The sequence below is a fragment of the Thunnus albacares genome, chromosome 5 (assembly GCF_914725855.1).
Source record: "Thunnus albacares chromosome 5, fThuAlb1.1, whole genome shotgun sequence".
In the NCBI taxonomy this organism is placed as follows: Eukaryota; Metazoa; Chordata; class Actinopteri; order Scombriformes; family Scombridae; genus Thunnus; species Thunnus albacares.
This window is the reverse complement of record NC_058110.1, coordinates 32,052,601-32,080,436: the sequence shown is the minus strand read 5'-3', so window position 1 is coordinate 32,080,436 and position 27,836 is coordinate 32,052,601. Positions and strand designations below refer to the sequence as shown.

General features: G+C 39.8%; 1 long non-coding RNA gene across 1 annotated transcript in view; it reads right to left on the bottom strand.

Moving 5' to 3' along the window:
* Positions 1-27,836, bottom strand: part of LOC122982165 — a 67,077-nt gene that overhangs the window by 38,229 nt on the left and 1,012 nt on the right. The window contains exon 2 of the long non-coding RNA XR_006403408.1: positions 13,627-13,822. This is a non-coding gene — a long non-coding RNA (uncharacterized LOC122982165). The remainder of the gene's footprint in view (positions 1-13,626; positions 13,823-27,836) is intronic.

Sequence of the window (27,836 nt, the reverse complement as noted above, 5' to 3'; positions counted from 1 at the left end):
TTTTTTACATGTTTGACCGTCCATGCTGTCGTACCATATTTAATAGAGGATGTGATGATGACTAAGTAGAACAGAGTGAGAAGTTGATACTTTATCTTGTATTTTTTTAAGCTGTCTCAGGAAGTAAAGTCATTGTTGAGCTTTTGCAATAATGTGCTTAGTGTTAGTTTTCCACTTCACGTTATTGCTAATGTGCGTTGTGAGAAATTTAAAAGAATCAGTGACGGTGATGGCGTCTCCGTTTATTTATATGAGTATTTTGGGCTTCAGCACGCATTAATGAGTTCCTGGGTTTTGTCTGTATTAATCAGGAGATCATTGTTTGTGCACCAAGTGACAGTTTGGTTCACCTCGATGTGGTTCTGTGTATCATAGTTGGTGGATATGAGGCCTACAGTGGTTGCATCGTCTGCGTGTTTGATTGTTTTTACAGAACTGTCCTTGGATGTAAAGCGGGTGGTGTTCAGTGAGAAGATCCAGTGGGGAGAGAACAGAGCCCTGAGGAACTCCTGAGCTGAGAGTACGAGGGTGTGAGGTTAGAGGTTATTAACCTTCACCCTCCGTCTGAATCCAGTGGCATACGACTGGGTCAATGTTCATGTCCGAGACTATGGTAAAGAGTTTTTAAAGAGTGGGAACTGAAGTCTATGAACAGCGAGTTTAAATGTTTGGTATTTGCATGTGGTGGCCAAACCACATGTGAGCAAGTGTTAGTAGTTTTCTGTTTTTAACTAACTTCAGTTACTTTAGGACTTTAAGTTTATTTTTCTTGCTTTTGATAGTTAGTTGGGTTGTAAATAGTTTCTTGATTTAAATCTTTGTTGAGATTAAGGTTGATGTGTGTTATAGAGTTAATTGTTTATTCCTGCCCCCCCTTTATGTGTCATTTGTCAGGTCTGTTATGTTGCTGTTTGTTTAGTTGACCTCAAGTTGAGTTAAAGGGCCTTAGTTTTTGAAATTACTTTCTTCTAGTTTTTTCTATTTTTGTATATTGGAAAAAAAAAAAAATTGTAAAGTTGAAATTAAGTTGTAAATAAATTACTAATTTTTGCTTTATACACCTTGTGTTCTTGAGTTTTACTGCTTGGTCCCTGACATTGCAGGTGTTGCAGGGTGTGACTGCGTCCTCATCAGACCAGTTGGTTTGCTTTCATGACCACAGATGTTATTAATTTGTTATTAGTCATTACGTTCTAATTGACATTGTGGGTGTATGTGATGTGTGTAGCTTTGTATTTTGTATGGTGTGTTCTGTGTGGATTTTTTTTTGCTTTGTACTGTTTTTTGTTGAGCTGTTGTATGTTTTGTGGGGGGACTATGGATGCTAATTAGCTTTGAGCTAACGCCGGCACAGTGCATCTTTAATGTTTAAAACAGCCCACTGTCCCAATCAATAAATCAAATCTACAATGTTAGGGCAACTAGTCTGAAGTCGATCAGGCAGGTGATCTTTGAGGACTTTGTTACAGGAATGATGGATGAGAGTTTGGAACATGGAGGGACTGTACGCCGGCTTTAAGAGGTGTTAGATACGTTGGAAAACACTGAGGCCGGTTGAGCTGCACAGTGTCTCAGCAGAGCAGGACCGATCCCGTCTGACCCTGCTGCTTTAATGTTCAGCTTCTTGAACGTAGCTCTCACATCATCCTCCTGGATGCAGAAGGGTGACACTGGAACGGGAGTAGGAGGGACAGCTGGTGGAATAGCTTTTCAAACTGTTTGTTTATGTATGTTTATATAAATGTGTGTTATGTGTTGTGTTAAAAGAGCAAATACTGGCTCTCAAATATCATCTGTATCACCCTCAAAAAGCTATTATCAATCTAATTTGACTCCTTGTGGAGCAAAATGTTCTGACCTAATAAAATTATACATTAAAAACTTGAATCTTGGTTTATAATGAAGCCAGTAGTTACAGTAGTAGTTTTTGTGGCTGCGTCTTTGCTCCTGTAAAGCGCCAGCGTCCTGCGTCTAAATCCTGATCTAAGACACGGTAAGACTGGAGAGAAGAAGAGATAGGTTGAGTGAGAAGGAGGGAGGGAAGAGAGATAGGAGAGGTCGTCCTCCTCTGCTAATAAAAAGGTTCAGGGAGGTGTGTACTACAGTATGAGTGTGTTTTGTGTCTGCAGAGGGGAGGAGACACACTTCACCGCTGAGTAGAACTAAACTAGAACAACAAGCAACTGATTGGCCTCCTGATGCTCCTTCATCCCTCCGTCCGTCCATCCATCATCCCTCTGTTTGGCTCCTCATGCCTCAGTTTCTTTTTTGTTTTTTTACAATGTTACTCCTCTCAACTTTTGACTTGTGATCATTATGTTTTTCTGGATTTAATATGACTTGCAGGACGGTGTGAAAACCTCAAAAGCATCACATCTGACGAGCCTAAATTAAGGTAAGACTTTTCATGTTTTACACCTTGTTTACTTTCTTGATTTTAACTGTAGGCAGAAAAATGAACCTGTCCTTTTGACGATCTTCGATCTCGGTTATTTCGGTCCCATGTGAACATCCTGTTGTTGACAGTAAACACTTGAACAGAGCTTATGTAGAACTTGAGAGTGCTACTTGAACAGAAAAGCTGCATGAATCATCCAAACCTCATTTGCTTCCTTATCGAGTAGTTTGATCACAAAGTAGAGCTTGCGAGGAGAGATAAAGAAGTACAATATTTTTTGAACAGTAAAGGAAGTGAAAGGAAGTTACAGTACGCGTCGAGTCAACTGAATATAAAGAGTAAAGTTTAAATGAATCTACAATTTCTAAATATTTCAAAAAAGATGAATACATACGCTTCAGATAAAGTCGTATTCCCTCCAAAATGAATAATATTTTGAAGCAGATCATTTGTAAACAGCTCTTCTTTTGCGTTTCATGTTTCTTGCTTCTAAAATTAGACTCCATAACAGCGATCGACTTCTTAAAGTAACAGATTGAACACTCTGGCAGCTCTGGAGCTGTGAGAGATTTTGGTTAAGTAAGTTTAGGGTTTCATTCGAATCGTTCATCGCTTGCCCTTTGGCGTTTTGGCGTAGATTCGTACAGGAAACTCTTGGCTTGAGTGCAGCTTCATTTCTCAACCGGCTCAAGTTACAGCAGATACCAAAGTATCACATCTACTAGTCATCATATCATAATCGTGGTTATATTGAAACTATCACGTCCTGAAATGTTAAAAGAGTCCTTAAAGTGAACTCGAACAGTCGGATGATCAACAGATATTTTGCTGATTAACTTTGTTTTTAAGGTTTCACTTTTTGTTTTGTTTTTTTTACAACCTGTCTTATCTGCTATGATAACATTTTACTCACCATCTTAATTGTTCACTGTTAGTCCAAACGGGCGAGTGACTGTCAAACATTCACACAAGACGGAAACAAATCTCCAGTTTAACCAAACCTACTTTGCAAAGAAAACAACTATGAACCTTAAAATAAACTCTGGACGCATAAAAAAATATTCTGCTTGAATAATAATTTGTGTCTGTTTAAGTTTTTCCACTCAACAAAGTAGTAAAATCCTACTAATATAACTAGTTCTTAAAAGTGCATCTTCTCCTTTTCCCTCATTGAAAAAGTTGAACCGCTGTAAATAAGATGTCTCATATTTCACTGTAAAGTCCATTCTCAGTGTGTGTGTGTGCGTGTGTGTGTGGGAGGTTTCACGTTTCCACATTGTGTAAGTCTCATACTGGTTCACCTCACTGGTAGCTTGAGTTTTAAATCTGGTGATATTCTGTATTTTACTTATTGCCATAAATTCACTGTTGGAAATTTATTAAGCCTTGTATAAGTTATTCCTCTGTGCCGTAGACCACCGTTGTCCAAAAACTATTAAAAACATGTCAATGATGGGTGACCTGTTCCTTCATTACCATGAACACAAACACACACACACACACACACACACACACACACACACAGCAGTTTATTTTGACTTATCCCACACATCCATCATAATGCCAGAATTTAGAGATGCAGCGATCGATCGGCCGGTTTTCAGCTGATCAGCCGTGATCAATCTCATTCATCCATTTTTTTGCTGGTCACGAAAATTAATACACATATGCTGAACATAGTCGCACCATGGTTCACATCACGGCACTGGTAGTACAGCCACACACACACAGTTCTCTCCTTCAGTATCACTGTTGGTTTGGATCCAAACATGAGATTTGTTGACAAAAAGAGAAATATTTTTTAAAAATTGGCAGACTTATCCTTTATAATCCTACAGATTCTGTAGGAAAGATGCAGAGTATTGACAAACAGACTATTGTTGGTTTTGGTCTTTTTTTAAATGGGATTTGTTGACAATAAACAAAAAAAAAAAAGAAAATCGCCAACCCTGTTCTTGAAGAAATGTACTACTGTGCTGCAGCTTCTTTAAGTGTCAGTCAAGTGTTTTCATTTATGTCTTGAGTCATAATTGTTCTGTTAAACAAGTTATGCTTTCTGATGTTTGACTTTATTTTGTCCTAGAGCTGCACTAGAAGCCATGTTGCTTGTAACTAAACTTGCTTACTTTAATTACAAGCAGCTAATCACGCTAGCAACAAGCTGTGTAGTTCGCTATATTTAGTTACAAATGTGTATAAGAATGGACAGAAGATGACTGGAATACGCTGCAGGAGTGGTTTACAGAGTTCCTTGGGATAATTTCACACTATTTTCCACTGACAAACTGGGTCACTGTTGGAATCCAGTGCAACTGCTGTGAATCCAAGCCGACTGCAGCTGGGGTCGTCCATGAAAGGGCAAGCTGCAGACTTTTTAAGCCTACAAGGCAGTGAGAGTTTGATATTCAAAGGAATTCTCCACTGAAAACTTATGCTTTCATATCTGGGCATCTCCTCTTACTACAGCATTCATTCTTCACTCCAACCATCATAAAAAGGAAGAAAAAAAAAGATATCTAGCAATGTTTCACTGATTTCCAACAGCAACTCTGCCAATGAAAGTGCAGCAAGCAAGTTTAGTAACTTGGTAAGTTTACTCTGCAGAGGAAAAAGGCTTCATGCTCCACAAGTGAAGCATGTTAAAAGGCCTTTATGACCAGATACTGTTTGGTTTGATCCAACAGAAGCTGAAGTTCAATCTGCAGTCAGCGGATTTACAGCTTGTTTTTGTAAACTCTCTGCCTTCTAAAACCTTATCACTCAGCCGTTGGCTGACAAGGCAAATCTCCTCGGCATCCATGTCATTACTATGGATTAATAAGAGACTTGTTGTTTCACAGGCTGTGGGGCAAAGACTGCTCTTATATCACCAGGGAGTCCTGTTGAAAGAGCCGTTCACAGCTGCAGCAGCTGAGATTCTTGTGTAACAAGAACAAACCGTCCCACATCTATTGTAGGGATGCACGATATCGGATGTTTTGCCGATATTTTCCGACTCATTTTCACAGATTTTTTTTCCACCTGGATGAGCATGCAATCATAGATGTACTAAATATGATCAAGAAAGACAATATATGAAGGAAGAACTTCATACTGGAGTTCAGGAGTTCAGCATTAAAACTTTAATGAAGTTGCTAAGTGGGACCAGCAGTGTATTTTTGGTAGAGTTTATTAGACAGACAGGATTAATGTGTAGGATTTAATCTCTGGTCCGCACTCCGAAGCAGAAGCTGGAGGTAATGCACCTAATACGCTGTATGCCAACTGCCCTTATAAACAAAAAGAAGAAGAATTTTTTTTCCAAACAGAGTGGTACATCCTGCCAGTCGAGGTGTTACCTATCTGTGATGCCGAACACAGCAGCTCCTCCGTGGACTCTTTCAACCCTGACGGTCCCGGTCCTACTTCTGCAGGCTGCACTTCACTCAGCCGCCCGACAGACCCGCTGCTTCCTCCCGCTTTAACCTGAATATCAAACCGCAGCTCGATGCTCCGGTTGGATCCACACGGAGAGTCATCAGGGCGAAACAGCAACATCATATCAGCAGAAATATTCATTTCGTGCTGATGCTGATATTTCATTTTAAAGCCTTTATCAGCCGATACCGATGACATGCAGATATTATTGTGCATCTCTAACCAATTGTACTACAGCCTGCATATTCAGCTATTCTGTGTCATCAAGTGGTTGCGTTTGTGGTTCTTGTTTAGCGTAGCTTAGCATAAAGACAGCAGGGAAAAGAGGACAAAGCTAGCCTTCATCAAAACAGCTCCAAAATGGTCTTATATGAACATTGAGTCTTGTTCTATATCTGTATGTAGCAGGCCGATGCATCCAAGGTCACCAGGTTTTGTTCAGTGTTATGAAAGTGTGCAAAGTGACTTCACAATGCGTCACCACCTGCAATCTCTCCCCTTGAGTCATTCTTCCCCACAGAATAACAATAGAGTACAAATCTTATCAAAATAATCCAGTGAGATTATGTTTTAAATGGTGCTGAGGAGCAGAACTGCTGAGTGTAAACTAGTGCAGATTTCTCTTGGCTGTAAGTGGATTAGAGACTTGAGACCGAGCTGCGGTAGAAAGGTAGAAAGAGCTTTTTGTCAAGGTTAAATGAAGAATATAATATGTTCTGTGTGTGTGTGGGAATGTCATAAATCAGTGTTAAATTGCTCTCAATGGCTGTTTTGGTTGTTTCCTGCAGAAAAATGTGATTTTATCACTCTGGTGCAACAAATTATACTAAATTTATCCAATCAGAGACGCTTGAGTTGGTAGAGAGCAAAAACAGCACTAAAAGAGAGTGAATATTGGACTTCAATTCACCAGGTGGACAGAAACACGACTCTAGATGAAAGATAATGTTGCTCCGTAACTGCTGTTTGCTAACAACTTCAACATCAACTTAAAAGCTGATATGTCAGTGTTGTGCTCACTAGTTGTTTCTGCTGCCCCCAATTGCCAAAAAAAGTCAGTTATTGCATTATATTTATAAGTATAATGACGAATGATGAAATACGGGATTGATGGTAAAGATGGGAAAGTTTACCATCCTTACCATTTGTGACAACAACTCAAGACGGCTGTATGATTTCAGAGTTGGTTACAGTGATGGTTAAAAACACCAACATGACACTATATCCATTAAATTTGGGTTTAATCACCATGACAACAGACTTCGGCTGACATGATCTGCTATATAAAGCGCTTTTGTACATCAGCACCTTCAGAATAAACCAGGTTTCCTGGTTGTAATTACAAGTGAAAGTTGCTGTTTATAAGTCAGAATCTCTTTATTCCGATAACTCCGTTATGGCGTGAACGCAGCATAAATACTGTATGTAGAACTGAACCAGGAGGCTCGTCCAGAGTCTGGTCTGCTCTCCACTGCTGCATTTGGTGTTTCCAATTTGTTTGGAGTTTCCTCAGAAGAATGAATGGACGACCTACAGAAACTTAAACTGCACCAATAGACAGTCCAAAGAGACACGTCACACACGGTTTGACTGACTGGTGGTGAAGAAACACCACAGCAATGATCGTCCATGTTATGACAGAAACAAACATTCTGGTGATTTACCATTGACATGAAAAGTGTGTTTTCTTTATTTCCTTCCTTCTTTCCTTACTTCCTTGTTTCCTTCCTTACTCCTTCCTTTCCTTCGTTCCATCTTTCTTTACTTCGTTCCTTGTTTCCCTCCTTCTTTACTTCCACCTAAAGAAACATTTGATCGAAACACCACAGCAACGAGCGTCCAGGTTATGGCAGAAACAAGCATTCTGGTGATTATCAGTTAACATGAAAAGTGTTTTTCCTTTACTTCCTCCTTTCCTTCCTTCTTCATTTCCTTCCTTCTTTCTTTAGTTCCTTGTTTCCTTCCTTACTTCTTTACTTCCTCCATTCCTTCCTTGTTTCCCTCCTTCTTTACTTCCTTACTTCCACCTACAGAAACTTAAGAATTGTTACACACGATTTGATCGAAACACCACAGCAATGAGCATCCGGGTTATGAAAGGAACAAGCATTCTGGTGATTATCAATTAACATGAAAAGTGTTTAATTTCTTTACTTCCTCCTTTCCTTTCCTTTGTTTCCCTCCTTCTTCCCTTCCTTAGTTCCTTCCTTACTTCCACCTGCAGAAACTTAACATAGATTGATAGTCTGATAATATAGAAACACCAGAACAACGAGCGTCCAGGTTATGACAGAAACGTCACATTCTGGTGATTATCAGTTAACATGAAAAGTGTTTAACTTCTGCAGCGTCATGCCAGCGGAGGGAGACCCTCCAATTACATCACTGTGACCTCTGACCTACATCCTCCTGTCATGTAGGTCGTATCAGAGCTAAAATAAGCCGCCTTGTATCCGTGATCTAAAAACTACTGCTGACCTTTTGACTCGAATGCCACTTGACCCTCTATAACACGAGCCACTCCCACTGCCGCGTATGAAAGCCAAGACTGCACGGTCGTTCCCAGCGCCGGGGGACCAGCAGATGTGGGGTTCATTTCCTGCACATTTCTGTCTGAGAGCTGCAAGATTCTGCAGAAGTCCAGTTTGAGCTTTTTAGCCGGTTTGAGGTAAAAACTTTTAAGAAACAAAAGAGGGCGAAGAGCTGATTCCAGGTGGGTGTTTGTTTATCATCAGTCAACCGTCCAGCATGCTCATGTGATTGTAGTATTTACACATTCTTTCCTTGTTTCCTTCTTTCATTTTTTCTGTCTTTCTTTACTTTCTTCCTTGTTTCCTCCTTTCCTTCCTTAATTACTTCCTTCTTTCATCCTGTCTTTCCTTGTTTCCTCCTTTCCTCCCTTCTTTCTTTCATTCCTTACTTGTTTCCTTCTTTCTTTCGTCCTTTCTTTCATTTTTTCTGTCTTTCTTTCCTTTCCTCCTTGTTTCCTTCCTTCTTTCTTTACTTATTTGTTTCCTCCTTTCCTTCCTTAATTACTTCCTTCTTTCATCCTTTCTTTCCTTGTTTCCTCCTTTCCTCCCTTCTTTCTTTCATTCCTTACTTGTTTCCTTCTTTCTTTCATCCTTTCTTTCCTTATTTCCTTCTTTCTTTACTTTCTTCCTTGTTTCCTCCTCTCCTCCCTTCTGTCATTCCTTAATTGTTTCCTCGTTTCCTTCCTTAATTACTTCCTTCTTTATTTCCTTCCTTCCTGTCTTGTTTCCTCATTTCCTTCCTTCTTTACCGCTTTACTTCCTTCCTGTTTCCTCCTTTCATTCCTTCTTTACTTCCCTCCTTCCTTTTTCACTTCCTTCCTACCTTGTTTCCTTCCTTTTTTACTTCCTTCCTTCTCCCTTTCTCCTGTCTTCTTTCTTTGTACTCAGCTGATGCTTTCATTCAGATCTACTGATGGATGGAAAGGTTGAATCAGGAAAGATTCTTTAAAAAATACATTCTGTCCCTTTTTCTTCATCTTTAAAGTGGGATAATCATATTATCATGTGTGCTCATGAGAGAGAGAGAGAGAGAGAGAGAGAGAGAGAGAGAGAGAGAGAGAGAGAGAGAGAGAGAGAGAGAGAGAGAGAGAGAGAGAGAGAGAGAGAGAGAGAGAGAGAGAGAGAGAGAGAGAGAGAGAGAGAGAGAGAGAGAGAGATTCATCCTCTATAGGACGATGAATCAACAGTGGGCGGATGTGACCTTTCCCCTACATCTTTTCCTACAGACGGGGCTTATATAAGTGTGTGTTTAGGTCACACTCGCACAACACGACAGCAGGAAACTTAACGTCTGAATGAAAGACAGTCGGTCACACAAGAAATGGTTCAAGTCGTGTTCTTGATTTTCCAGAATTACAGTGTTTGACTTTTTCACTGGACACACACACACACACACACACACACACACACAGCATGTTGAAATCTTCAGTTCAGATGGAGATATTTGCCTTCACTGAAAAATATGTATCTTGATAAATTCAGATCATAAAGGCTGTGACCTACATTTAAATATTCAAGCATTTTCATCAGAATTTATCAAAGTTAATTTCATCATTCAACTCAGGAGGAATTTGGAAGTAAGAAAACTAGATCAGGTATCATTGGTTTTGTCACGCAAACATAGAGTCTTTAAAATTTAGCTGCATACAAAAAGCAGAAGGCCTGAACTGCAGTTTGCATTGTTTTTTTTATTGTTTTAGCATTAATTTGCATGTTCATGTCTTTACATTTTCCATCAGTTTATTTTGGTATCAGCGCTACAGTGCTGTTCATAACACATCGGGCTGAACAGCACTGAGGTTGTTTGCATCCTTACTGGTTGAATAGTGTGTTTGTTTTCATTCATATTCCCTTCATTTTAAAAGGTGAGGTAGGAATAATCCCGACACTAATGAAGCAGGATAACAGTCCAGTGGACAGTTCTTGTTTGACATCTATTTACTGCTGAAGACCAGACTAAAGAGAAAAAGTCCCCAAACTGAAGTGAAGCTGGCTGCAGTGACCGACTGACGGAGTGTCTGCTGATGCTCAAGACAGACTCTCATTTACTGCAAATTATTTGACACCAAAAATGAATTATGACTTTATTTAAAGAATTTTTTAACAAGGGCCAATGAATTCCTGTCCCTTGAATTAGGGGACTGTGAATGAAAAAGGCAACATTTACTCCACCGTTTATCTTTATGTGGACGTCAGCAGCTTCAGATCAAAGCTGAGAGGTGATCAGTTGTTAAATCAGTTCAAAGACTGATTTGTGTTGAAGAGCAGAGCAACACAAGAAAACTGCATCCTGCTGCTTACAGACTGCACTTCAGGTTAGATTCTACTTTGGGACTGATGTTGGGAGTGTTACTGGTGCCTCCAGTAAGTGCTGGAGATGCATTTCACAGATAAGCTGCTATCAGTTATCTGCAGGGAATTTTTGTGCTCAAAACATTTCACTGTGTGAGAATCAATCAGCCTCAGTGTGTGAAGAGAAATCACCTACGTATGAAATACCACACGGACTCAACTGTGACATAACCGAGGCTGCAGCTGAGCTTCCTCTATATCAGAAACCCATGTAAAGGATGTTAATGAGTGTGTGTTTATGCACTTAAGTAACCAGGTTACCCACGGTAACCAGGTTATACAAGTAATCGGAGTTTATGTGTACATGCAGCAGATCAGCAAACAGATTTCTTCCTTTATTTTGCAGATGTAGTTTGTTTATTTTACATGTATTGACAGAAGATGCTGCTTCCTGACGCTGTTTGTGTTTGTTTCTTTGTGTGTCAGTGTGTCTAAATTTAACTAAACATTTTGATGGTGGAAACTGACTTATTTAACTTCTACAAGCTACTTGCTTGTGTTAGCCTGTGTGTTATAATTTTGTATTGCATTGCAGATGTTGTTAAAAAAAATTTTATGAAGTAGCTTGAACCACTTTTTCCCCAAGTAATTTTATTTAACCAAACTATATTTCTCTTGACAGGAGCTTTGCAGTAGTTCATCCTTGTAACAAGCCAGTTAGAAACCCGGTTATGCGTATACATGACCAAGAGATCAGTGTATCCAGTGTTTATCTACCTGGTTTCTCTGATCCGCTACCACGATTACAATAACCAGTTTACAAGACCGGTAAGAAACTTGCTTACTGGAGGAAGCCGACTGTAACTGGGTACTTAAGTGCATCTAAACACATTGACAGTAACATCCATCAGGAAACAGACACACAACATCCAACACTGTATGACCTTCAGCTCTATTTATTCTTTTATATTTAGATCTTATCCGCACATATATAATTCATTTTCCAGACCAGTTGTGGTTGCTTTAATCAAACTTGCATGAAAGATGCATGAAATGAAAATTTAGATGAACATTTGCCTTTTAATCATACAGCTAATGCTCAAATACCCAGAGCAGCACAGAATAACAACACCAGCAAAGTCTAACTGGAAGTCTTTCAAAACTAACCTTAACTGTAAAAAACAAATCAGCGACCGCTTCCAGGAAAGCAGCCGCCACATCATCCAGTTTTAGATTTCAACACAAAAACAAATATTTTGAGAGTTCCTGTTACCAGAAAAAGCAACTTTTATCTAAAGCTAACATAAAATACAGACTGTTTGAACTGTCATCATTCAAACACAACGCGGTCGTCGGGTTGTTGACTTTGACTTCAGGACACGTCACGCTAACGGCTCATCACTAGTCTACCTGCTCCACTAAAGTCTTCATCTCTTTATGATCTGATCCAAATTATGACAACAAGACATTTCAGGAGATTAATATAATAGCAGTATTAATCACCATGGAGACCTTATGACTCTGATACTGCTAGTTTGTGTTTTTCTCCAAGGTTTAGTTACTTTTTTTGGCCTATGATCCTTTTTGTAGGTTACAAAATCTCTTTAATATTGTGTATTTCTATATTTCTAAGAGCATGGAGTGAACTCTAAATGATTTATATGGAAACAATGATATAAACTGATTTATTTTGCCTTTAAATATCAACCGACTCCCAAATCCAAAAGTTGCTCCATGGACTGAGAGAGTTAGCAGAAGAAATTACTGTTTTTTAAAAAGGTGTAACGTTGTTGTTTATTCAATATTTCTGGTTTTTCACAGCCTTTCACAAACAGTCGTAGGGTTGCTGTTAGTTCAGACGTGTGTAATACCAGCTGGACTGAGGGGTCTGAACACTGTAGACATTTCAACACACATGAGATTAAATTTAAAAAATGACATCAGAGGATTGTGTTGGTAAATTTTATGGTACCTGCACTGCTATTTGTGGTCAATTTTCATGGGAGATGTAGTTTTTAATATGCTCACAACAACTAAAAACATCTAAAAGCAAGTGCTGATTTGTCCTAAAATATGAAATATAAACCTCAGGAACAAACTTCATTCTTCAAACGCTGAATGAGAGATTGCAGAAGCTGGAGGACCAGGAGCAGGCCTGGACATGATGTCGTGACCTCGGCTCTCTATATCTCAAAATAATAACCTCTCAAATAAGAAAATCATGTCCAATGTACCGCAAATTACTCAAGATTTAAAGATCCAGGTGCAAAAGTGGGATTTTTTATCAAATTATACAAGGAAACAACATTTGAGACACTAGATTCAACTGCTAAAACTACAGATACACCATCAGAGACAAACAATCAAAGATATAGAAGGAGAATAATATGAAAGAATAATGCTAATGTTGTATAAAAAGGCTTCTGTTTGATAACCAAGCTTCTCACAAGAAGATCAACACATTAAAGTATGTGGTCTTCATTGTGATAGATGAACAAAGTCAGTCAAGAAATAAGTGAATTATGCTTAAATTAAAAAATAATGTGTCGTTCTCACTTGGACATAAAGACATGTAGACCTCTGATATATATGTATGATGCGTATGATGATATATAAACTACTGTACAGTAAATATCAGAAAACGACAAATAAAGGAGCATGTATGATTGAAATTACAAAAAATATTCACAGTAACAAAATAAATCTAAACATTTATAGACATAAAGATGTAAATTAGGGAATATTTGTGTCCATGTCTGGATAAACATTTACAGCATTTCCCTTGTTGCTCAAGGGAACAGCAAAACACACACACACACACACACACACACACACACACACACACACACACACACAGAGTATCTAATAATAGCAGCATCAGTGCTCCAGGTGACAGGTTGTACAAACTGTCCTTGCCTTCGTTGGAATAAACAGTTTCCTCTGTTTGCTTTTAACTTGTTTGGACTATCAGCTCTGGTCATTATTTACCTTCCCTCCGTGCCTCTCCACATCCTTCTCTCCTCCACCACCACGTCGTCTCTCCCTCCGTCCCTCCATCCCTCCATCCCTCCATCCCTCCGTCCCTCCGCTCCGTCTGTGAAGTTAAGTCTCTACAGGTGGAGCTCTTTTCTTTGTTGAGCCGTGGTGGTGATGCCTGTTCATGCCGAACCGTCCGGAGTATCTTCTGTTGGAAATATAAAAACACTTTATATCAACACGCACACAATTCCATAATATATATTGATACTATATATACTAACTACTGTAAACTACTGTGTGTCGTTGCCATTTTGTACTAACAAAAACGACACGTGGCTTAAACAAGTAGATTAGAGCTGAAATAATCAAATTAATCCATTAGCTGATCAAGAGAGAATGACTGTCATTGATAAATGACTTCTGCAGATTATTCTCTTGGTTAATCTATCAATCATTCAGTCCTTAAATGTTAAAAAGTATTGAAATTCTCATTAAGAAGCTGGAACCAAAGAATTTTTGGTATTTTTACTTAAAAAATGACAAACGATTAATTGATTATCAAAATAGTTGCTGATTCATTTGCTGTAGACAAAAACATGTTGGTTCCATCCTTTCAAATGTGAAGACTTCCTATTTTAGTTTGTCATGTATGATTGAATTGAAAATCTTTAGGTTTTGTATTGTTGTTCAGACATCATATTGATCTCTAGAAACTAAATATTTTCAGAAATATTTTCTATTTTTCTATTTTATAAACAATTAATTACATCATTGGATTATTTAGAAAATGATCTGTTTTACTATAGATGTTAAATCAAACTGATTTTGGAACACTAATGACAATCTCAAAATTTAAAAACGTCACAAAAATCTGATAAAATATATTTTCATCTGTCTGTTTTAATGATTAAAACAGAATTATTATATATTTGAGACACAGCTGTAGTGTTTGTATCTTTCATTTTATTGACTACGATCTGTAAGAACAAGATTTTGCTCAGCAACGTCCAGTTGATTAAAAAAAATAAAAAACTACTGTCAAACTGTTGCTGAAGCTCATTTTGACTCAGAGTGACATCATCCAACAGCTTCTCTCTCTCTCTCTATCTCCCTCTCTCTCTCTCTCTCTTTCTAGGACGGTGACCCTGCAGGTCAGAGACCTCGTAGATCAAACACGCCATGACCAGCGTCAACTCTCCAGCCTGTCTGCTCGCCCGCAACCATTTCTACAGAAGTATGACCAAACACACACAAACACACACAAACACAAACACACACTGAGGTTGTCATGACACCATTTATACTTTGATACAACACTAATATAAAATACTTGACACATCTTTCGATATCTTTAAAAAGCCCTCAGCACACAAAACAGGATCATGTTTTTCCTTTTTTTTTATTTATTAAATTTGCCTCGGCTAAGTCTAATTAGCAGCACGTGACCGACCAGTCAGGTGTTTGTTTGTTGCTGGAGAGAATATCGTAACAGCCACAGTTACAGTTGTTTTTCTTCCTTGTTGTTTCATCTGTGCAGCCGCGGGTTGAAAATCTGATCATAGATCTGGTTTTTTTTTTATAGCTTTGGTACTTTCGATATCATTGAATGTATAATTAACGGTTATCGTATCATTTAAACACGTGATATTGAAAAAGTATCACAGTATCAATACACAACCTTCACACAAACACACACACAAACACACACACAGACAGTAAACTTTATTTTTAAGTCTGACTTTAACTTTCTCCCCAAAAGATAAATCAAATATTTGATCAGGAACAAAGTGCGTTTCATGCATGCGTGCCTGCACGTGTTTCCTTCGTGCATGACTACAAGGCTTCCAAAAACTGTACGATCACGTGTGTTGTTTTTTTTTTTTTAGAAGAATCTGCACTGACTTCTAAACATTTGACCTTTGACCTTGCTGGTTGAACTCCGTGTGCAGAAAATAACTGTTTGTCTTCTTTCAGTTCGCTAACCAGGAATGTCATCCGAGTACCTGAAACTGTATCTGGGAGACAAAAACAAAAAGATTCATCCCAGCAAACAAACCATCACATAAAACCTGGAACTACTTTCTACAAGAGAAATAGTCCCCATGACAACAGCAGACAGTCTGTTCTAGAGCCGATATTATACCATCAATTATTCAATTAACTGATTAGTTGATTGACAGCAAACTCATCAGCAACAATATTGATTTCTTATGTTTCTCAGATGTGAATATTTCTGGTTTTCTTTGTTCTATAACTGTAAAACTGTCAAAACAAACAATTTCACTTCCTTTCACAATAGAAATGAATAATCAAATAGTTGGAAAATGATACAAAAATTAATCTACAATGACAGTAATCACTCATTGTCTCAGTATTCTTAATAATATCATGATCGATCTCAAGCCTCATTACCAGGAAGACAAGACGTCACCTTCAGATCTGTTCAACTCTGATGGGTGTTTTGTAATATTTTGAGATATTTTATAGAGCAAACAGTTAATTAGAAAACTGAGAAAACAATCTGCATAACAAAAATAATCGTTACTTTCAGTTACGATGTGTTCTGTGGACACACTGACATTGTTAAGTGCTGCGAGCATTAAATACACACACACACAAAAACCCAAAACATGCCTGGTAGAGGTGGAAATCTCAAAGACAGATTATCATAACCTCAGCAGAAAAAACTTAAACTATCTGCACGACTAGAAACCGCTGGAGGATGAGTGAGACAAAGAACCGACTCTTTGACGCACTGAATACAGAAGTGAAAAAGGGAAAAGAAACTAAATTGCTCACATTAAAAAATGTAGACTTGCACTAAAGACATGCAAATACCTCCCCTGCACACACACACACACACACACACACACACACACACACAAATACTGAGTCAGCACTTCCACAGAGCTACCTACTGCAGATCTGGCTTTGCACGTGACTCACACTATCTGCACACCTTGTTCTCTTACGGTGGAACAAAAAAACATTAAAAAAAAAAAAACACAACAAAGAGACAGGTAGGAGTGGATATCACCTCCGAGAAACATCTGGGAGCAAAGTCATGCAAACATAAACACGATCTGACCTGAAAAACCACTTTGATAGATCTCAGAGTTGAGAAAAACATTCACCAGACCGACAAACATGTTTTTGAAATGGACCAGTTGGTTTGGATCGCTGCCCAGAACATTCAGAACATATAAAGACAACCTCACTAATCTTCATGGCAGCTCTTCCTCAAAAAAGGTCAAATATGGCGTGAGGCAAAATAAAATGATGAATACTTCCATGGAGCTAAGTTTCAAGTTAAGTATGATAAGATTAACACAGTTCCTTAAATGCATGTTTGGCTCAGTGTAGCGTAAATAAATAGACTATTAAAGATTATCGTCATACAAATAAATGTCTGCTTGTCTTCGTAGGTTGTTTAGTTCCTCTATCGGCAGGACGTCATCGTGTGTCAGTGCTTTCCGAAACCATTACACATCACTGTTAAACAATAATGATGTTTGGGTTAAAATGATCACTTAGTTAACATGTGGTGTGGGATGAAGTTCCTGAAAAAGTTAGGCCACTACAATAATAACCACAGGGTTAAGGTCAGGAGACGATCATTAGTTTAAAAAAAAACATGACTTCATCAGTTTCAGGAAGGATCATAGTCTGGGTTATAATTCCTACGGTCGCTAGAGATCTTTGTCACATGAATGTATAAATGTCATTTTTAGGGATTTGTTGAAACAACTGATGCTGTTGTCTTTGCTCGGTAGGCGACAGATATCCTCTGTGCACAGTGATGGAAGTGATGGAAAATGAAGAACTGGTTAGTTAGCGTGACCAGTGATATCACGAGCAGTGATACTTCCTCATTCAAAATCTCTAAATTGACATTTGTAGTGACGTAAATAACCAAGAATCCAGCCTTAGAACATAACTTTACATCTTCACTTCATATGTATAGACAAGGATGTGTGGCCTTTAACAAACAACATTTCCCACAAACCCCACACCATCGCAGGTTAAATGTCACGGCTCGACTGTGGAGGAATCGATGGGTTGCAGTTAGCTCAGACACGTCTGTAATAACAGCAGGACAGAGAGCGCTGAACAGTGTGGACGTTTAAAAAAAACAGCGGAGATTACAGCTACGACTGTGTTAGGAAGTTACGATGGTGAACGACAAGGTACCCACACTGTGAGCTGTGGTGTTTGTAGTGTTTCAACTTCTAAACACAAGCGCTGTAGTGGACGCCGCACCCCAAGAACACGATTCATCTCTTCATAAAGACAAATGAAAGACACGCTGAATGACAGATTACATAGAGTTACATATAGGGATGCATGATATTATCTGCGCGTCATCGGTATCGGCCGATAAAAGCTCTAAAATGAAATATCGGCATCGGGGAATTCTGCCGATTATGAGAGGCCGATATGTCGCCTTCTCCTCCGCCGCCGCCTGACTGTGCTTCCCTCCACGGACGTTAGCCTTTAGTGTTAAAAAAATGACTTCTTAATGACTATTAAACAATAGAGACCGGAGCCAAAGTATCAAAAGTTAACAGAATTCATTTTTTTGTACAAGAAGGAACGTTTCACAATGTAACACGCAGGATGAAGTTACAAAGAAAAAGGCTCCTCTTGCCCAACTGACCCCCAGATGACACGTCCCACCTTGTCTCCAACGAATTTTAATTTCTACATCTTCCTCTTTACAAATATAATGCTGAACTTCCTTTAACCTCAGCTGATGATGTTGCAGAGTTGCAGTACGAGACAGGAACAATTTATCATGATCTAGATAAAATAGTAACACTCATACACAGTGTAATCATCATTTTTATAACAGCTAGCCTCGGCTCTCCATGTGGATCCAACTGGAGCACGAGTACCGGTGTGTTATTCAGGATAAAGTGGGAAGAAGCAGCTGGTCTGACGGGCAGCTGAGTGAAGCGAAACACCGGGACAGCCGGGGTGAAACAGTCGGTTGGCAACCAGCGTATTAGGTGCATTACCGCCACCTTCTGCTCTGGAGTGTGGACCAGAGATTAAATCCTACACATTAATCCTGTCTGTCTAACAAACTCAAAGAAAACTCTGCTGCTCCAACTTCAGGTTCATTAAAGTTTTAATGCTGAGCTCCTGAACTCCAGTCTTCCTAAGTTCTTCCTTCATATATTGTCTTTCTTGATCATACTTAGTATGCTTGCATGCATAATAGTCTCCTCAGCCAGCTGGAAAAAAATATGTGTATAAATCGGCAATCGGCCACAGTGAGTTGGAAATATGGGCATATCGGATATCGGCAAGAAATCCAATATCGTGCATCCCTAATTACATAAGCCAGCGGGACAGACTTTAGCCCAGATGTGGCGTCATGATTTTGACTCTATAGAAACAACATCATCAACATCCTGTCAACAACTCTGCACTGTTTGAATGACAGGTGGTCTCTAAGCAACAAGCTCTGAACAACAAAGATGGACTGCTTTCCAAAATAACACCACTTTCAAATGTAGGTTAGTTTAACAGCACGGAGGCCAACCACTACAGCGGTTATGCTTGCTTGCTTCTTCCTCTTTTTTTCTTTACTTCCTGTCTTCTCTTCTATCTTTTGTGTCAAAGTCAAATAAGAACGGAAACAAAAAAAGGTTTTTCTTTCTCTCTCTCAGATCTGCCCCCCATTGCGGAGCCGATGAAGCCTGACTTCAGCTGTCAGAACGACTCTGTCAGACACAAACAGAGACAAGTCACCCTCTGGGTCACCATGGCAACACCTACTGGTAAACATCACATATATATATACACACACACACACACACACACACACAGTGCATGCATAAATCCTTACATACTCAACAAAGTATCTGCTGCTTTAGACTCCTCTGTGAAGGCTTTCGACAAAATTTGAGAAGCTGGCTGCAGAGTTTTGTTTCCATAATGAGGTCGGCCACTGGTATTGAGTGATAAGACCTGGCTCATAGTCTGAGTTCCAGTTTGTCCCAGTTGAGTTGGATGGGGTTGAGGTTGGGGCTCTGTGGAGAGCCTTCCCAACATTTTTGGGAGCACACTAGTGTCAAAAATATCGATAGGTCAAACCACAAAAAACAGCACCAGAAAGTACATAAAAGTATGTGCCAGGGAACACAACGTGATTTAGCCAAATACGATATGTTCCTGGATCAACATCCAACATTGTGTTCCTGGATCAACACTGTAATCAACCAATCACAGCCCTCTGACATCATCAGTGTGCTGCTCCTCTGCTTTTTTTTTTTTTTTTTTTTAAAAGAACACGTTGTGCCTGTCAGGAGTGTCAATTAACTGACTGACAAAAAATTAGTTGCCAACTATTTTGATAACCAAAAAGCTTTAAGCTGATCAAACAAACAAAGAGCACCTGGGGGAGGGGGGGGGGGGGGTACCAGAAGCTCAAAACAAGAGTCAATAGCAACAGCAGAATAAGCTGTTTGGCACTGCCAGAGAGGATTTGGCAAATTTTTCATGGGCACAACCCACATACTCAGCTCTGCTGCTCATCCCACAAATGCATGTTCATTACAAATGAGGCACCATTTAAAAAGGGGAAATAAACAGGCTTTCCAACCGTATAAGATTTATTGCCAAGAAGCAACAAAGAAATAATCTACCAAACACAAATTTCCTTACTTTTTGTGCTATGTTTATATCAACATCGCTAATGTTGTAAATGCACTTCAAACGCATTAGTTTATGGCAGCAGTCTGTTCTTAACTAATGCTATCTTACGAGTGTTTAGTCATAATGTTCAGTGAGAGTCCAAACTTCCTGTGTCAAGATCACACACACACACACACACACTTCACCTTCTTCCTCTCTGCTAGTGTTTATTAGTGATGTGGAGACGGTGTGTAGTGGGGAAGACTACTGGCGCTACAGGCCTGTAAGAGCCCAGAATAAATGTTATTATGTTCTTTGTGCAGTTACGAATTTCTCAACCCAGCAGATAACACTTACGATACAGTTCTTACGTCTAATGAACTTTCAAAATATCAACAGGTGCATAGAATCGAAGAGACACGGACACTGAGCTGCATTTAGTAATTTCCCTGGAACAACCTACATTTACACTATTAAAATAGAGTCCAACAAAGCTGCAGTATACAGTATTCAGTGAATAACATCCGAGGCGATCATGGTGTGAAGTCATTTAACCATATTTTAGCACTAATAGTAGGATTATCGTGATAATACCGTTTACTGTGATATTTTTAACCTAAAATATTTGAGGCGTGGAAGTTTAATGCCAGCACATCCCTACACATGGCACACATGTTGTGTATATATAAAGACATGCCTGTATGCTTAGTAAGTAGGTCAACATACAGCACATAAATATTATGCAATCAACAGGCAGGCAGGACCCTACACACACACACACACACACACACACACACACACAGTCAGACTAGAGTGGTCTTTACAGCTTGGTTAAGTCCAACTAGTTTGATTCGGCCTTGTTCAGAATTAAATGGCTGACATTATTCTATATTTTTCTTCCTGTAAAAACATTTAAAACCAACGACGCCTGTGTCCATCTCTAAATACTTTCTGATTTCCCGACCCCTGTCTGTTGCACTCAGCCCCCAAGCTTATTGGTTTCTAATGTAAATCTTTAAAAATGGCTTACAAATAGATAGTTTCTGTTTTTTTATTAAATGAGAACAACAGCTGGACACTGTAGTTTGTAGCAAACGTTACTCAAACAAGAGTACATTTACTGTACTGGAAACTATTTCCAGCTGTGTATGTGACCTGGAAAAAATGTGCAACGTAGGAGGACAACCTACCACTCGACTCCTAAAGTGATCCTTCTATATCATGAAATAAAATATTAGAATATAAGAGCATTCATTGTTGATTTCTTTTTTGTACATTGAGCATATAAAACAAACATCTGAGACTATTTTTTGTTGTTTTAGGACTCATATGAGACTCTTTATCTTCCCCAGGTATACCAGGAACCAAAGGATTATGGGTCAACATTGCCCTCGGCTCATCTTCTTTTAACTTCCCCACCTCCAAACCAACCAACCCTGCCGATCGGGGTGTCAAGTAGAAGGAAACGAGCGCACCTCATTGGTTCATTGACTGAAAGGAAGTTAATAAATCACTTCCCATGATTCAGCCCTCTTGGCTGCTCAGGATTTGACCCGTGTGGGTCAAAATGGACAAGAACAGACAAAGTGGACGAATTCCAAGAAAAGACACTTAAATATGACTGTAGCTGACGACAGTCAACATCAAATCCTGTTGGTCCTGTGCAGAATTTGGATTACAAATATGAAATCAGAGGCATCAAGAGCAGTCAAAAAAAAAAGTTACCTTGAAAAAGTTGGATTTTTGTAAAGACTCATATTTTCAACCACTTGCAGCCCTTTCACGGAGAAACGTAGCTGAAATTGTCAGAAATGTAAATGTATTGTACAAACTGTCATTGAAACTGAAATTCAAATTTACATTTGTTGAAAAGAAAAACTACCAGGATTGTTTCAGTGGGTCATTGCTGTTAAAATTTGTTGTTTGCAGTGAGCTGTTTTAGCTCCAATCTCATGTTTGATCTAAATGTAACTGAGGATAATAATAAAAATGATGGATTTCACAGACTTGTGTATTAAAATTTGACTTATTTGGACAGAGGTGTGTTTTGGTTTTTGGAGGAAGAAGACTCTGCTCGTCTCTGACCTCCTAAAAGAAACTACGGCATGTAAATAACACAGCGACTCTGAATCTGCTTGTGGGTAAAATGCTGTTGAACGGTTACAAATTCAAACTCAAAGAGAAAACAGCGACCGAGATCGAGGTAGAGGAGAGAAAATCAGCTCCTTCACTCCCACTTTGATGACCCTCCGAGCACCCAGTGACCTGGAAAAACTGCAGCGTGGGATGACGAACAGCCGCTCCGCTCTTCAAATGAGCCACAGAACAAATCCTCTTTTCAACCTTTCAACTCATGTCATGCAGAGAGGCCACTTTGCAGCAGCGTAGCCCATTGTTTGTCTTTCCTCTGTTTCATAGAGACAGACAGAGAGACTGAGAGGGGTGAATAGGGGACAGCGGTGGTTACACAAATCCATTTTACAGTCAACTGGGAAAATCCTCGCGTCAGGGTTTGTGCTGCACTACAGTCAGCAGGGAGATTTTTCTCCGCATGTCAGGAGAACCTTTATAGGTCAAAAGATAAAGGGGAGTTTTTATGGAATTGTAATCTGGGGGAACTGCAAAAGGCTGAAAAGTTATGTGGTGCTTGCTTTCTCAATTGTCATCACCTCCCAGTGCGAGTATGGAGGCTTCAGTGGGCTATGGGCTTCGGGTCAAGGGCACTGTGATGACCACCCCCCCCTCCCCGGATGGACTTGGATCTAAATTTGGTCAGAAACTCCTCAGCTGTTTGAACGCAAGATCTCAACATAAACTGAAGGGTTTATAGTACAAATTGATGTTTAAATTCTATTCTATTCATTACAGCTTTAAGTATCCCTGTAAAGGAAATGTATGCATCAGTTTATCACCAACCAGGTCCACAGATTAGGGCTGCAACTAATGATTTTTTTCATTATTGATTAATCGTTTGGTCTATGAAATGTCAGAAAATGGCAATTGCCTGAAGCCCAAGATGGCATCTTAAAACAGTCTTAAACCCAAAGATATTTAATTATTATCACATACCAGAAAAAGAAAAGCAACAAATCTTCACAATTAAGAAGCTGGTAACAATGAATGTTTGTCATTTATACTGTTAAAATCTTAAATGATTGTCAATTATCAAAATAGTCTACAACAGATGGAAATAATGTTGCTAATCACAAAGCTAATAAAACAATCAAAGGCTACAAGCTTAAAACTACATGTAATAAATCCATAAAATATCAAAATTTACCTGTTTTTTTACAGCAATGCAGCCAGAGTAGCTGTAACATAAGATGTAATGAATATAGTACCATGAAATATAGAGTACAACATAGTACAAGGTTACACTGAAAAAAGACTGCCTATGAATCACAACTATCAACACTGCTGCCAAGGTGAGTCATGCTATTCTGAATGCCGGTTAGCAGCACAGTCAGCGATAAAAAAGTGCAGCAATAAGCTCTGTGATATGTGAGTTTTGAAATTAGCGTGAGAACATAAGACCGCAAAAAGTCATGTGTCAAAAAAAAACTGTAAATTTATTAGAGGGATCAGATTTATTCATGTGATTTCACAATATAGACATTTCACAACAGAGACTAGGAAGTTGCTTGCCAAACCATCATTACATACAAGACAAACTTCGATTGCGACAATCGACTGCGATTGTGCATTTAAATGTGACTTTTTTGGGTGTTGTTTTTTTTGTTTTTTGGAGGAAGAAAGCCAGCTGCTGATCACTGACCTCCTACAAGACACCAACGGTATCTATGGTGACACCACAGCAAAAAACACATCTGTTTTTTTTTTTTGTTTGCGTGGGCTTCTGACACTAACCACTCATTTTGTTTGTTGTTTAGAAGAAAGGTTCCCAAACTGGGATCCAAAGACCACCAGGGGTCATTGAGAGGGCTGCAGGCAGTTCCCAGCAAAAGGATAAATAGATTAATCTCACTTTTATTGCACTAACTTCCAAGGAATGTATCTTCTTAGAGGGGATTCTTTCAGACAAAATCCTCTAAAACACGGGTCTGTGATCTATTGTGCATCTATTTTGACTCAAAAAGTTTGAGATTGCCTGGTTTCGCAAAATCCTGACAGTGCTGGTTTTTTCTAGCTTCAATTTATGTCCATTGCTCACTTTTTGCCTCTCTCATCATGTCTTCATGTCTTTCTATTTGGAATTTGTAAATCTGAACCCATGATTTGAAAGTTTTTGTTGTTTAATAAATGAAATTCTGAAGGAATATTTTACAAATTTTTGCTTTGATTCTTTCATAAATGTAATAATTAAATATATACGTAAGTATTAGCCTACTTAATAGTTATAATAGTATGTATATTTATAATTTTTTTTCATTGTTCAACACAGGCCATTTCAGAAGAGGCATTAAGTATTTGACAATAGAATAGAAAGAATTCTATTCCACTTTGATACAGCACTTTGTAGGCGGGAGTTTTTACTGGCATAATTAAATGGGACCTATTATGCTAATTTCCAGCTCTTTATTTTTATTCTGGGACTCCACCAGAGTAGCTTTGCACGATTCACAGTTCAAAAAACTCCTTTATCTTTTCCTGGCCCTTTCTGCAGCCCCTCAGTTCAGCCCGTTTCTAACAGGCAGTCTTCGCTCCTGTCTCTTTAAGGACCCCCTTCCCATGAGCCCACTCTGTTCTGACTGGCCAGCTTTCCGGAAGCCTGCCGAGGGGCAGCTGTATCAGAGTTGCATTAAGTTACCGCTGATGCAAACCCATCATTTCCTGCTTTACTGCTTCACTGCTTCAAATTAAAAGCTTCTAAATGACTAAATAACGGGAGACATATCGTGAAGAATTTACAGGAAATGAAACATCCTCACCAAGTTAGCGCAGCTTCGTTAGCAGCGCTAAAAACCAGTCGACACAACAACACATGGAGATATTTGGAGCCCTTTGTTCAGCAGATCAGTTCTAATGCAGGCGAATACGACAAGTAAACTACTTATTTTTCTTTGCAGTGCTGTGTAATGGAAAAACAACCACAGCGTGCCAGTTTGACTCGAGTCATGGGTCAGTGTGACTACCCCCAAAATAATGGAAAAACACCATAATGTTAGCACTGCAGAGCAGATGACCATATGAAGACATCCGTCACGAGCCAATGTCATAGACCTCCATGTTAAAATGCCCAACTTTACAGCAGAAATAAACACGTTTACACATACAAAAAACAGTGTTGGTCTCTTTAGCTAATCTTCCCCTTCCAGACAACTGCATGTAGGTGAATTTTTATATAACTCACTGTTTAAATTTTATTAAGGTGCCTGTCCAGCCTGAGTTCTTGGCTGCTCATTGCTCTGTCTAAAGTGTCACCGTCCTTATCCTTGTCCACTGTGGTTTGGGCAGGACTACTGCACAGCCTGATGTGTTGCTCAGGGTGGTGTCTTAGAGTTTCCTTTTCTGCTGGTCTCAGGTCCACCCGATTACGCCAGTAGAAGATCCCCTCCACATCCACCAGGTATGATCTGGGGCCCACCTGTTGAAGACACGCTCCTTTCCTCCACCTGCCAGTCCTGTCTCCAGGTAGAGGCTTCATTCTGATACCTTGGCCAATAGACAGTTCAGGCAGATCTCTGGCCGACTTGTCGTACTAGAATTTGGCTATTTGGTGTTTAGCCCGCAGCTTTTCAGGAACTCCATGATTGTGTCAGAGACTGGGAGAGGAGTCTTCAGTCTCTGAGCCAACAGTCTTTCTGCTGCCAGTCTCTGATGCATGCCCTCTGTGGGTGTGTCTTTGCCTGCTTGTCTGAACAGATCCATGCTAAAGATCTGCCATGGCCATGTGGGGAGTGCACGTGACATTGTTTCTCTGTTGTTCATGTGAGTATTCATTGCATGCTGAGCACTGGCTCACATAGTCCTTGATCTAACCTTGCATGTTGGGCCAGTACAAAGTGTCTCTGGCCTGTGCGAACACAATGCTCAGGCATTCCTTTTCGATTTGTGCATAATTTTGTTCCGTTTGTGTTAGAGCACGGGATGCAAACCCAACTGGCTGACCATCCTGTAGGAGACAGCAGCCAAGTTCTTTCTGGCTTGCATCACTCTGGATGGTGACCAGCTAGGTCATGCCATAATATCTCAGGACTGGAGCTGCTGTGACCAGGTGCTTGATTTCCTCAACTGCTGTGTCATGCTTAGGTAGCCAGTGCCATATCACATCCTTGGCTCACATCCCTGAGAGAGACGTGGCATGAACTTTGCAAGGTAGGTCACAAACCCTATGAACCGCTGCACTGCTGTAGCGTCTGTGGGGTGGGGCATTTCTTGGATTGCCCTGATTTTTTCTGGGTCTGCCGTGAGTCCCTTTGCTGACAGAATGTGCCCATGGAACTTGACTTCTCTGACTTTGAACTGCAGCTTCTTTAGACTCAGTCTCAGTTCAACTTCTCTGCACCTCTCCATGAGTGCTATCAGCTTTGTATCACGATCCTGTATGGCAGCCTCATCTGTCTCCCCGCTGCCAACTATTAGTATGTCATCTGCAATGAGTTCTACCCCATTGAGCCCTGCCAGTAGTTGGTGCTGTTTTCGCTGGTATGCTTCAGGGGCTACGGATACACCAAATGGCAGCTCCAACCAGCGCTTCCTGCCCCAAGATGTCCAGAATGTGGTCATGTAACTGCTGTCCTCATCTAGTTGACATTGTAGGAAGGCATCACGTGCATCGACAAGGGTGAAGATGCGAGCCTTGGGCAGTTTATATAATACATCATCAAGGGTTGGCATTATGTAATGAGATGTCCTCAAAGCTTGATTGAGTGACTTAGGCTCAATACAGATCCTCAGTTTCTCTGGCTGTCTGACTATCACCATGTTGCTAATCCACTTGGTGGGCTCTGACACTGAGGCCAAGTGACCCTCTCTCTTGTGTTTGTCCAGCTGGGCCTTAACTGCATCCCTGAGTGCCACATCCAAATTATGTGGGGAAGCTTGTACTGGGGCTATTTTCCTGTCCAGCTCTTCCCCTGGGAGCAATTCAATGGGGCCACTGAAGACATCATCATAGGTGCTAACGAGCTGCTGTTTGGTTAGGGGCTGTGTGCTGCTATGCTCTACCTTAAGAAGCTCCTCAGGGATGGTGAATTTCATTAAGCCAAAGTGCTCGTTGGTTGAGCCTGACAAAAGGGGTCTCTGATTGCTTCTCACTATCTCAAAGTCCAGTTTATGTGCTTTGCCCCTCATAACACATTCCATCTGTTCCCCATAGAGCATATTGTTTGGCCTGAGTACAGTACTAACTTGGTTTGGCTCGGTAGTAGCTTCACCTCAGGTGCCAGTCTCCTCTTGTCTTTTATGCTCATCACATCACATATTGCCCCTGAATCTAGCTGACATCTAGCTGAGACTCATCACTCATTCTTAGATTGGTGAACCATTTCCTCCCCTGTCTGAGAACTGGTCCTATGCTCTCAGTTGAGTAGATGTGGTCCTCAGTGTTGGTCCCGTCAATGACCTCGTGTGCCACAATGTCTGTTGTATTCAGCTGTCGTATGGCTTGGCCCAAC